We start from the raw sequence: 12,197 nt of genomic DNA, 5'->3' as shown, positions 1-12,197 counted from the left end.
TACTGAATAGAGTTTGAAGAAATTGGCTACTTTGGAAAAGAAAATAAATTTAGAAATGTTTCAGCATTTATCAAAGATAATTCCAGGTGGCTTAAAAGCTTAGTTTTTAATCTATAAATTTTAGAGGAATATGTATCATAATAGCTTCATGATTTTGGAGTTCAACCTTATTAAACAAAATGCAAAAAACATAGCTAATAAAGAAAAACAGTACATGTCATTACATTGCTTTAAAAACTCACTGGAAAAAGAATACATCCTTACTAAAGGCTTGTAAAGGGACAGCATTAAGAGAAAATCCTTATGGTAAAATAAACTCTATGAAGTTTAGAATATCTTTTTAAAACATATATCTCTTATTTTTTTTCTTACAACACTCTCTCTTAAAATACCTGATAACACAATGCTACCTAAATTTCTAGGTCTAGAGTATACTCAGCAAAAAAGTGGAATTTTAATGCAGCGCAATCAAGAACCATTACCAGACATTTTAGTGAAGCCATTTTAGAAAACCTGGTCCCATTTGAGCCATATTACTGTGGCAACATGAGTGACTCTGTGCAAGACTAGGGAAGAACCATTTGGCTAAACTCAAACTGCGTTGGTGATCCAAAAAAATCATAAAGAAAGAATTATTAGGCCGGGCATAGTGGCTCACACTTGTAATTCCAGCGCATTGGGAGACCAAGGCAGGTGGGTTGCTTGAGTTCAGGTGTTTGAAACCAGCCTGGATAACATGGCGAGAACCTATCTTAAACACACACACACACACACACACACACACACACACATTATGTTACACACATATATATATGTATAGCTTTATGCTACTAAACTTTGAACTAGTTAAGGTGGCAATAGATGACTGATACAGTGTATGATTAACTTTATAAGAATAAACTGTTGAACAGCTTTCCAAAATGTTTGTACCATTTTAATACTCCCACCAGAAATGTATGAGAGTTAAGTTATTCCATATTTTCACCCACACTTGGTATTGTCAGTCTTTGTATTTTTAGCCATTATGTATAGTGAGATCTTACTGTACTTAGAATTTATGTATTTTTGCAAAGTACTGAGTTGAGTACTTTTCATATGTTTATCATATGTTGGATTTCTTTTTGCAAAGGTTCTTCAAATTTTTGACCCATTTAAAAAATTTTTGCTATTTTTCTTTGTTGTTGTTGCTGGAGTTCTTTACAGGTTCTAAATATGAGTCATTTAAAAAATTCTAGGTTTGTATGGTATTTTTTCTAGTATTCAGTGGCTTGCCCTTTGATGTTCTCAGCAGTGTCTTTGATTATAGAAAGTTTTAAATTTTTATGCATTCTGACTTATTTTTCCCCATATATTGTTAGTATCTTTTGTGTACGGTTTAAGAAATCTTTGTCTATATACTCTTTTCCAAGGTTGTGGTAGATTGTGTCATTGCACACATAATGCTATTCTTCCCAATAAGGGAAAGAATGTATTCTTTCTTTCCCCTTGAATATGGTCTGGCTTGCCTTAGTGACTAATCTGATTGACAGAATGTAGTGAAAGTTACATCCTGGAATTATGGAGTCTTGGTCATGGGAAGCCTTCAAGATTCCGCCATGGTTTCTTGGAAGGAACACTCATGATAGAGGAAGCCAGACATCATGTTAGAAGTCTAACTCCCCTGAGATCACAATAGTGAAGAAAGAGTTGTCCCAGTGAGCACCCAGCTGTTGTAAGCATCTCAGATTAAGCATTAGACATGTAAGTGAAAGATTATCTTGGATATTTTACTCCCAAAAGATGATATGTGGAGAAGAAACGAAGCCACAGACATTTGGCCCCAGATAAGCTGTAACAGACATTTTTAACCTTTCAAGCTATCTTAGCTGAGGCCCCAGAGATCATGGAGCAGAAATTAGACATCTTCATTGTGTCATGTCTAAATAACTAACTCGTGCAATCATAGCATAATAAATAGTTGTAATTGTTTCACCTCTTGAATTTGAGGTGATTTGTTATGCAGTGATAAACAATAAGAACAAAACTGCATAGATTTAACTTTTGCATTTAGTTCCATGACTTGTCTCAATTAATTTTTTGTGTATAGTATGAAGTAGGATTTGCTTCCCCTACATGGATATTCAATTACACCAGCTCGATTTATTAAAAAAAATTTTTTTCTGTTAAAATGCTTTAGTAACATTTTAAAGAAATTGAAAGAATATTTATGTTTAAATCTATTGATGGAGTCTATTCTGTTCCATTAACTTAATTGTCTTTCTTATGTAATACTTTTTTCTTCTGAAAGATTTTGGCCTTTTAATCTGTTGCATTTTCATGTAAATATTGAGATCATTTTGTCAATTTCTATAAAAAGTCCTGCTGCGATTTAGATTGGGATGCTATCAATAGATCATTTAAAAATATATATATATATCTTAAAATGCAAAAACTTCTAATCAAAATATGTTATATCTCTATATTTATTTAAATTTTCTTTAATTGTTTTCATACATATTTGGTAGTTTTTAGTGTAGAAATTTTTAACATCTTTCATTGAATGTTAAACCAACATTTCATTACTAAGAAAAATTCACCTCATGAAAAGATCATAGTACGTAAATGAGAGCTTCAGCTGGAGTGTTTCAGGATTAGAAAACTTGACTATCAGGTATAACACCATCTGGACGGATCATTTGCAGTGATTTTAAAGTTTTGAGCTCAATGTGTTGATCAGACCTCTAAGTCAGAACACTTTATGAAGATACTGTTTGTTTACAGTCTTCAAGGGTTTCTGCTCCAGTTTGGTCAGGAATTTGGATATGCATATCTAAACAGCTAGGTAATCAGTTCCTTCATGCTAGAGGTTTTCCTTCATCTGTGACTGACCATTATTATTATTTTTTTTTGAGAGTGAAGTACTAATAAGATTATGGGATAATGGGACCCATGCTGTGTGGACGGGACTTGTGACTTGTTGGGTTTTACTGGAGTTGGCTCTGGCTTGCGATTCCTGTCAGAGATCCATAATCATCAGTGTCAACAGGTATTTTGGTGGGCAGGGTGTGGATAATTTACTCAAAGAAGAACCTGTGAAAGACTCTGGTGGGATTCATAAACAAGTCTGATAGTGATCTCAAACCAGTGGGAGAACATGGATTGGGAGAGTCTCACAATTCAGTATCTAGACTCTCATCCATTCCCTCATTTTCAGCAGATTACTCAACTGGGCTGAACTTGGGATTTCAGAGTCTGATTTCGTTTTTGTTCATCCTCGCAGTGGAGAAGACCACATTTTTGCCGAAGTTTGGGGAGAATGATCACTTAGCTGATGGAGTGGGAGGAGAAATGGCGGTTTAGTTGTGTCTTATACAGACTTTCAAAATAATCTCTCCTGAGAATTACTTGCACCCTCACATTCAAAAATCGCTAAAGCCTCACAATCCAACCCCTATCAAAGGTTATGCAAAATAAATCAGCTTTCTTATGTTCTTCCTCTTTCCCCAGCTGGGTTATATTCAGCTTAATTGGATCTACTAACCTGGTTACCAACTTCCCAAAAAGTTGCTGCTTGTGTCTCTCTTCTATGTAAAGGTGTAAAGCCTTAGACTAATACAAATAATGTTATTTTTCAAATCTGTCATAAACACACATGAACCCACCATCTGCCAAGAGATTCTGAATGTTGATAGTAACTTATATCTGCGTGTAAGTTTCTTACCTTTCCATATCCCTGCTCTCTTTCACTGGAAAAAATGATTACCCTAAATTTTATGTTTAGCATTCCCTTGTATTTAGTTTTATGACACACGTTTGGTAGTCCTAAAAGTACATGGTTTAATTCTATTTGTTTTTAGCTTATAAACAGGCTAGTATATTACATGTATCTTCTGTGAATTACTTTTTTTTCTTAATATTGCTAATAGACTCATTCATATCAGTGTGTGTAGGTGAAATTCATTCATGTTGACTATTGTATGGTATTCCTCTTAAATATACCATATTTATCCATATTAAAAATCAAGAATGTTATACATCAACCAGTGATACATTTATATCATATCAAAAGATTGTGCTTAATGCATTTACATGAACTTAATACAAGAAGTAGAATTTTGAGAAAGAAGTGGTCAAAGTTTGAGTAAAAGATAGGAGATTGAAGCTTGGAAAGTTTTTCTATCATTTTCGTGACACTAAATAGTATGGCATTGTGTTTATGTAGGATTTGAACTATGGCCTATAATTATCTACCCTTGTCAATTCAGATTTATACAGTTACTAGACCAATAGGATCACTTTCCAGTTTAAGAAGGAAAAACCAGCAGTCCGTGGATCATTCTGTCACCCTCCCAACTCCCTCTGCTGCTGGGAATAGAATTGGTCAGGAGGCTCTCAGGAACCATAAACTACTGCAACATATATATGCCATACTCCTGAAGATATTTAATGTGGTTTCGGGAAGAGATGTAACAGAATTATTTAGTTAAAAAATAAAAAGGCAGGGGGACAATCAAGAACCCGACAATCAAGAACACAATGAACTATGATGAAGGTAACCCATGGAAGGCAACAGAGGTGCTGGTGCTAGGCTATCTTCAATAAAAAAGGTATTTCTGCAGTTGTCACAATGACTAGTTGAGAGAATTGAGTAGAGAGGAGTCTTATTAAGACTCTGGAACTCAGGAGGTAACCAAATGGCCATGTCATATTTGTGTTATTTGCTTGAAGATGTCACCCAGGATCCAAATTCCTGGAAGTTAGCTCCCTGAGCCAAACAAACAATGCCTCTGCCCCAGGGCTCGTCTTCAGTGTTGCCGCATGTAGAGTGGACTGTTAGTGGCATCGCGTTTAATGCTGGTCACTCTATTCTCTGCTGAACCTGAGGGAAAATTAAGGCAGGTCCTATTGTGTCTCTCTAACAGGGATCACACATCTGGTGTTTCCATCCCTCTCGAAGAGCTGATATTATGCTAATAAAGATCGTGTAGTATGAGCTTTCAGAGCCCAAAATATACAGTTCTTCAAACAAAGGAAATACTTATTATTCCCCCCAAATAAATCAAGAAATGTTTATGGTTCAAATGTTATTAATGACTAATTTTGCTTGATTGTATTCCTTCTACTTACAAAGAACAAGTTTTCCTGAAATTAACATTGTAATATAATCATGTCAGAATGTTTGCTGTCACCCAGAATTTATCATAGCTAGGCTAATGGAAGTTTTATGTTGAGATTTAAAACAGGAAAATTAATTTGTCATTCCTAAGAATACTAATTAAGTTTATAGACAAGTATAGATTGAAAGCTGAAGCAACTTAATAATGCCGGTGAATATTTCTGGAACCATTTAGGGCAATTTAACCATTTGTTTAGAGTTGCACTGACTTAAGGAGGAAGAGTAAAAATCTGGGAGTTACTCCTCTTCAGTTGGAGGAAGTTGGTTGTAGGGCTAAGGGCCCCACAGGGTCGTGGGGTGTCCCTTATGCTGTGCTGAGGTGCAGGATGCGAGAAATAAAGAGACAGGACACAGAAGTACAAGGAAAACACAGCTGGGCTCAGGAGGGCTGTGCCACCTATATGCAGAGATAGGCGAGGCTCTGAATGTCCAGAAGTGTCTGTATTTATTGTGTATAGGTTAGGGGGCAGGGTAGTGAGTGAAGTCATCTTTAAGGATAATGACAGGGTCATGAGCAATAAAAGAAGTGGTCCAACCCCATTAGGTCACCTAGGTTAGGAGATGGACATTGTGCACCCCTATGAGGTCATTAAGGCAAGGAAGTGGGCCGTGTACAGTAAGGGGTCCACCCCATTAGATCGCCGAGGCATGGAAGTGGGCCGTGAGCAGTGAAAAGGGTGCAATACCTCTATCTATGGGCATGTTACTCCTAAGAAGATCTAAAGGAGGCTTAAGTCACACAGCAGTGACAGAGCTGTCAGGGTCTACTGCTACGGCTGGCAGCTTACGATGAATTCTATAGGAGGATGCTTTTTGAGCTAGCACAGTAACAACAGCTGATAAAGTTCACAGTCACCAAGGTGCGATTATCCGGAGGGGTTTTGAGCCCTCGGATGCTCAAGGGCTTGCCGATCTGAAGGCAGCCCTCCGCAAGAACTGGAGCAAGGTCCTACAACTTCTTTATCAGGAGGAGTGGCTCTTGCCCCAAGCCTGCCTTACAGCGGGTATCTTTATGATTTCCCTTAAATCATGCTCTGCACTGTGTCTGCTCCAGATATCTCCAGATATTCCTCTGACTATAAGCTGCTTATTCCTTAACTCGTGCTCTGTACCATGTCTGCTCTAGGCATTCCTCCGATTATGAACTAAGATATAGTTTTATGTATATATATATATATATATATATATATATATATATATATACACATATGGAAATAACTGAGTGGTAAGATATTCTTTAAGCACTCATTCTATGAACTAATACATGATTATATATAGAGGATCATATAAAGCGAAATAACTGAGTAGTAGCACTATAAACTGAGATATTCTTCAGGCCCTAATTGTACCAGGATTCTGCTTAGCTCTTCTTCCTTGATGCCTATATGGGGGGTCACCCACAGCTGGTTGCTTCCTTAGTCTAATGATACATTCTGGTAGGTGAGGCTGAGCAGCAGTGCAGCCCAGGTGACAGTGGGCATGCAGTCATTCCTCCTGTCATTCCCAATTCCCACCTCAGGAGAGCCTGCCTCAGTAGCTGCCTGTTCACAATCACATTTGCTTTCAGACACCTGCACAGATTGTCTTGTCTTTTTATAGTTAAAGAAAACTTTTACAAAAAGAAGTAGCAAAGACAAAGAGGCTATTTGGAAATCACCAAACTTATAACATATATTATGGGGGTTTATACATTTATCACAAGAATAGAAATTCTTGATATCCCCTAACTTAAATCTCTGCAGCTTTAAAAAATGGCATATGCAGCTTTGCACCAGAGACAAAAGTAAGTTCATTTAAGGCATTTTCCCACCTGCTTATTGCAATACATTCATTAAAAGTAATTTTTATTTTCAGTGTAAAATTTGGTATTATGTAAATATAATCACTCCCACTGGCCTTCACAACTTTCTAGCACATCTATGAGTTGCAAACATATATTTTCCCACTTAAATTTACAGAAGCTTTTTTTTGAAAATATTTTTGCTGGTTTTAATCTTTGATTAACAATGGGAAATGGGTGCGGAATAATGAACTTGACACATAAAGAAATTGCGTGAGACCATGTCAATGAGGGGAGAAATACTCTTCTTATGCCAATCCAAAGAAGATTTGATGCACAATTGTTTCATGCATGTCAATGTTGCACTGTTGTCATAGACACAGCTGGGGGTACATAATGACCATAGAGCACAAAGGTTTGCAGACTGCAGCGTAGCAGTGATTTTAGCAGTAATTTTATAGCTACATGAGAGCCAATTCACCTTTCTTCTGGAACTTAGAATGCTGTACTGTTGTTACCACCCAGCTCCCTGTAGATTGTGGAAGAATTCATCATAATTTCTCTTAAGTTTATAATGCAAATTTAAAAGAAAAAAATATTTTTGTTCCAAAAATCATAGAGCACAAAGGTTTGCAGACTGCAGCGTAGCAGTGATTTTAGCAGTAATTTTATAGCTACATGAGAGCCAATTCACCTTTCTTCTGGAACTTAGAATGCTGTACTGTTGTTACCACCCAGCTTCCTGTAGATTGTGGCAGAATTCATCATAATTTCTCTTAAGTTTATAATGCAAATTTAAAAGAAAAAAATATTTTTGTTCCAAAAATCTGGGGGTGACTTTTGAAATCTATGATAAGAAATGCCTTAATGACTGTTTTTTTCCTCTTGTTGTAGAGTTTACAATGAATTAAGAAAGAAAAGTATAAAACTTTTCACAGCAGGTTTAAACTGAGACATTATATTGTTACAGATTTATTTGTAATTTTGAAGAACAAAGACGGAATTAGATAGTGGCATCAATTAAAAATGAACAAATTATGGATATAATTAATCAGTTAAAATTAATAACGACCCTAAGCTACCAGAATTTTTTCCTATAAGCTAAATCCCCGAGCTACTAGAATGTTTTCCTACAAGCCAAGTCATGTATCTTAACACAAAGAAGATACATGATTTAGCTTGTAGGAAAACATTCTAGTAGTGTCTTAACATAAATAAGATATATGATTTAGCTTATAGAAAAAAATTTATGCTTCAACGACAAATTATTCATTGTCTAGATTCTAGATTACCTAGATTCTAGAGGACATCTCTTTGATCAATCTGATCACTTATGATCTACAAGTCACTTTAAATCAACTTAATACCTGGAGTAATGCTAAGAGAGATTAAGAAAATAAATAGCCCTACCATCAAGGAACTTAAAATCTAATAGGAAAAAATAAATAGCCCTACCATCAAGGGACTTACATTCTAATAGGAGACATGTAAAATATGTAAATAGAATATGAAGTAGCAAACCTGTCATTTCACTGTATAAAAAAACCATAGGAGCCGGGCGCGGTGGCTCACGCCTGTAATCCCAGCACTTTGGGAGGCCGAGGCGGGTGGATCACGAGGTCAAGAGATCAAGACCATCCCAGTCAACATGGTGAAACCCTGTCTCTACTAAAAATACAAAAAATGAGCTTGCATGGTGGCGCGTGCCTGTAATCCCAGCTACTCAGGAGACTGAGGCAGGAGAATTGCCTGAATCCAGGAGGCGGAGGTTGCGGTGAGCCGAGATCGCGCCATTGCACTCCAGCCTGGGTACCAAGAGCGAAACTCCGTCTTAAAAAAAAAAAAAAAAATGCCATAGGTTAAAAGGAGTGATAGAACATTTTAAAATCAAAGAGTCTCAGAAAATTTTATAAGTATGTTGCATTGAGCTGACCACCAAAACATAGAAAAGATTTGGATGGGGAGTTTGCATGAGGCAATGTGGAAATGACTGATATTAGTAAGTGGTGAGAACTCTATTAGAGGGTCTATTAACAAACATATCCCTCATGCTTGAAGGATTGTACAAAGAGATGCAACAAACAGCCTGTAGCTGTTTATTGAGTGATCTGTGCACCAACACTCTATAACAAAGACAGTATTATTCAGTGGTTAACAGCAAAGGTTCAGGCATCATATACACCATTTTCAAAACCCACTTATTCTGTGTATGACCAGGTTAATTAAGAGGCTTGAGACTATATACTTAGTGTTGTAACATAAATAAGATATATGATTTAGCTTATAGGGAAAAATGTATGGCTTCAATAAAAAATTACACATTGTCTAGATTCTAGAGGACATCCCTTTGATCAATCTGATTCTGATTCTGTGGCAGATATTTTACAATTTTATAAATTATTAACTGATAGCAATATAAAATAATTCTTGTGTATGACGTACAAATTAAGTCCTATTGGGCAGAGATTGGATTGACTTCCCTCTCCCACAGTGGAACAAGCAAGTTTAGCCTCTATTTGCATATTCATTTCCACATTCCTTTACTTCTTATAAATTTGTGCTTCTTTGACTATTTTTGAATCAGTTATTACACCTGCGTGGGTCCCTCGTTAAGTTGAATAAAACCTTTAACACATTTATTTTATATCTATATGAGAGTTATTTCACCTTTCTTCTGGGACTTAATTCTTTTTATTAAATATTATTATGCTAAGACATTTATATTATGTGTAGCTATGGTTGATTCGTATTAACTTTGGATGTACTTCAGTGTATTTATTCATATTTTTAAAATCCAAGAATGTTTGACACAATGGCTAGATTTATTATAAGCACAAAATAATGTATTTGGAAAAGATCTTTTGCCTAAGACTTCATAACTTACCATACTTTTCCTGTTCATTATTGCCTCCCCAAAACCTTCTTCAGCGCTCCTTTCACCTCCTTATTCCTTAAAGTATAGATGAGTGGATTCAACATAGGAGTCACCACGTTGTAGAAGAGAGTGAGAAACTTGCCTTGGTCTTGGAAAGAGCTGTTTCCTGGCTGCATATACATATAGATGATGCTCCCATAAAACAGGGAGACCACTGTGAGGTGAGAACTACAGGTCTTGACGGCCTTCCATCGCCTGGCAGCTGACTTGACTGTTAGCACAGCTGCTGTGATGTAGCCGTAGGAGACAAGAATAAGAGCGAGGGGCAGTAGGACGATGAGAATGGCAAAAGCAAAGACCAGCATTTCCACGGCACGAGCATCCACACAAGCCATCTTGATCAGTGCTGGCATTTCACAGAGGAAATGGTTAACTCGGCAGCGGCCACATCTGGAGAGGGTCATGGTTAGTGGTGACATGACAATTGCATTGACCAGTCCACTCCCCCAGGCTGCAGCCACCAGTCCTAGACATAGCTGGGGGTGCATAATGACCAAGTAGTGCAAAGGTTTGCAGACTGCAGCATAGCGGTCATAGGCCATGACAGCCAGAAGGATGCACTCAATTCCCCCGACGGAAAGGAAAGAGAAAAGCTGGACAACACAGCCGGCATAGCTGATGGTCTTGTCAGGGCCCCAGAGGTTTACCAGCATTTGTGGGATGCAACTAGTACTGAAGCAGAGATCTAGAAAGGAAAGATTTGCCAGAAAGAAGTACATTGGGGTGTGAAGTCAAGAGTCTAATATACACACAAGGATTATGGTTGAATTTCCCAGCACAGCCATGGAATACAGAATAAAATTTACTATAAAGAGCACCATCTCCAGCTTGGGACGATCAGAGAAACCCACCAAGATAAAACTGTACTCTGAGCTGTCATTGCATTTTTCCATTGCCTTCCTTTCATATCATCTGGATAGCTGGTAGGGACAAAAAGAAGAATATTTAATCTGCATTATCTGAATGCCATTGAATGTCAGGATTTGGGGGAACATACAACCATCAAGTCTCTCATCCCATTCAATAATTGTAGCATATCTTCCGCCAGTTAGCTATATAAACTGTTTATCATTTGTTCAAACACATAAGGCAAAGTGCTTAATTGTTGGGAAATTCTTGTTTATAATCCTCTTTTTATTATGTAGATATTTTCTCCCTATAATGTACAAGACAAACTATTTTAACTTTTTTGAATACACATTGATCTAATACCTCTTCATATGTTGTAATTAACATTTTTTTGAGACAGGGTACTATTTTAACTTTTTTGAATACGCATCAATCTAATACTTTTTCATATGACATAATTAACAATTTTTTTTGAGACAGGGTACTATTTTGACCTTTTTGAATACACACCAATCTAATATTTCTTCACATGACATAATTAATATTTCTTTTGAGACGGTACTATTTTGACTTTTTAAAATACACACCAATCTAATATTTCTTCATATGACATAATTAACTTTTTTTTTTTTTTTTTTTTTTTTTTTTTTTTTTGAGACAGGGTCCTGCTCTGTAGCCCAGGCTGGAGTGCAATGGTATGACCTCAGCTCACTGCAACCTCTGTCTCTCAGATTCAAGCAATCCTTCCACCTCAGCTTCCGAGTAGCTGTAACTGCAGGCACATACCACCATACCCAGGTAATTTTGTTCACGTTTTTTTAGAGATAAGGTCTCACTGTCTTGCTCCGGCTGGTGTCAAACTCCTGGCCTGAAGTGACACTTTCTTCAGCTTCCCAAAGTGCTGGACTCAATGGATGTCGGCCAGGCGTGGGCCACCACACCCGGCCAACATCCATTAACATATTATAGACATTTACTACATCTTGACTAAATTTTCTGTAGTCCAAGACATTCACTTTCCTCCAGTCTTCTTATACATGGTTATAAGGCGTATTATCACCCTAGCAGCTGTCTTCTACATGCCCTCAATGTTGACGATGACCTGAAAATGTGACAACTATGGCTGAGCTCACTACTTGCATTTTTGAAAAACACAAAACACAGGGAACTACTGCCCACTATGAGCTGGACTATTATATCCTAAGTATTTTGGCATAAAGTGTTAATGTTATCTTTTCACTTAGGTTATAAACGTATCTACTAAATATCACAGTTCTTTATTCCCATGAAATACCATCAACTTGGATCTCTACAATTCATGTCTTTGTAAGCAACAGAATTTTGCAAGCAAGATTGCCAAAGTCAGAGAGTATATTCTCTCCAGTAATAAAATGGCAACTTTGAATACACTTTGTCTTCAGTTAGTCTTTTGCAAGTGTTAAAAGCAATGTGATTAGCTTATAGAGGAGAGGTGCATG

At 36.9% G+C, this 12,197-nt stretch overlaps 1 protein-coding gene and 1 pseudogene across 1 annotated transcript in view; one reads left to right on the top strand and one right to left on the bottom strand.

Moving 5' to 3' along the window:
• LOC101038647 (olfactory receptor 2B2) overlaps positions 1–12,197 on the top strand; it is a 147,495-nt gene that overhangs the window by 67,421 nt on the left and 67,877 nt on the right. The window contains exon 3 of the mRNA XM_003944729.4: positions 11,381–11,517. The gene's annotated coding sequence lies outside the window, so the exon portion shown is untranslated. The remainder of the gene's footprint in view (positions 1–11,380; positions 11,518–12,197) is intronic.
• LOC101042892 (putative olfactory receptor 2W6) lies at positions 9,837–10,763 on the bottom strand (annotated as a pseudogene).

Source organism: Saimiri boliviensis, chromosome 4 (assembly GCF_048565385.1).
Source record: "Saimiri boliviensis isolate mSaiBol1 chromosome 4, mSaiBol1.pri, whole genome shotgun sequence".
Classification (NCBI taxonomy): Eukaryota; Metazoa; Chordata; class Mammalia; order Primates; family Cebidae; genus Saimiri; species Saimiri boliviensis.
This window is presented reverse-complemented; position numbering and strand designations above follow the sequence as displayed.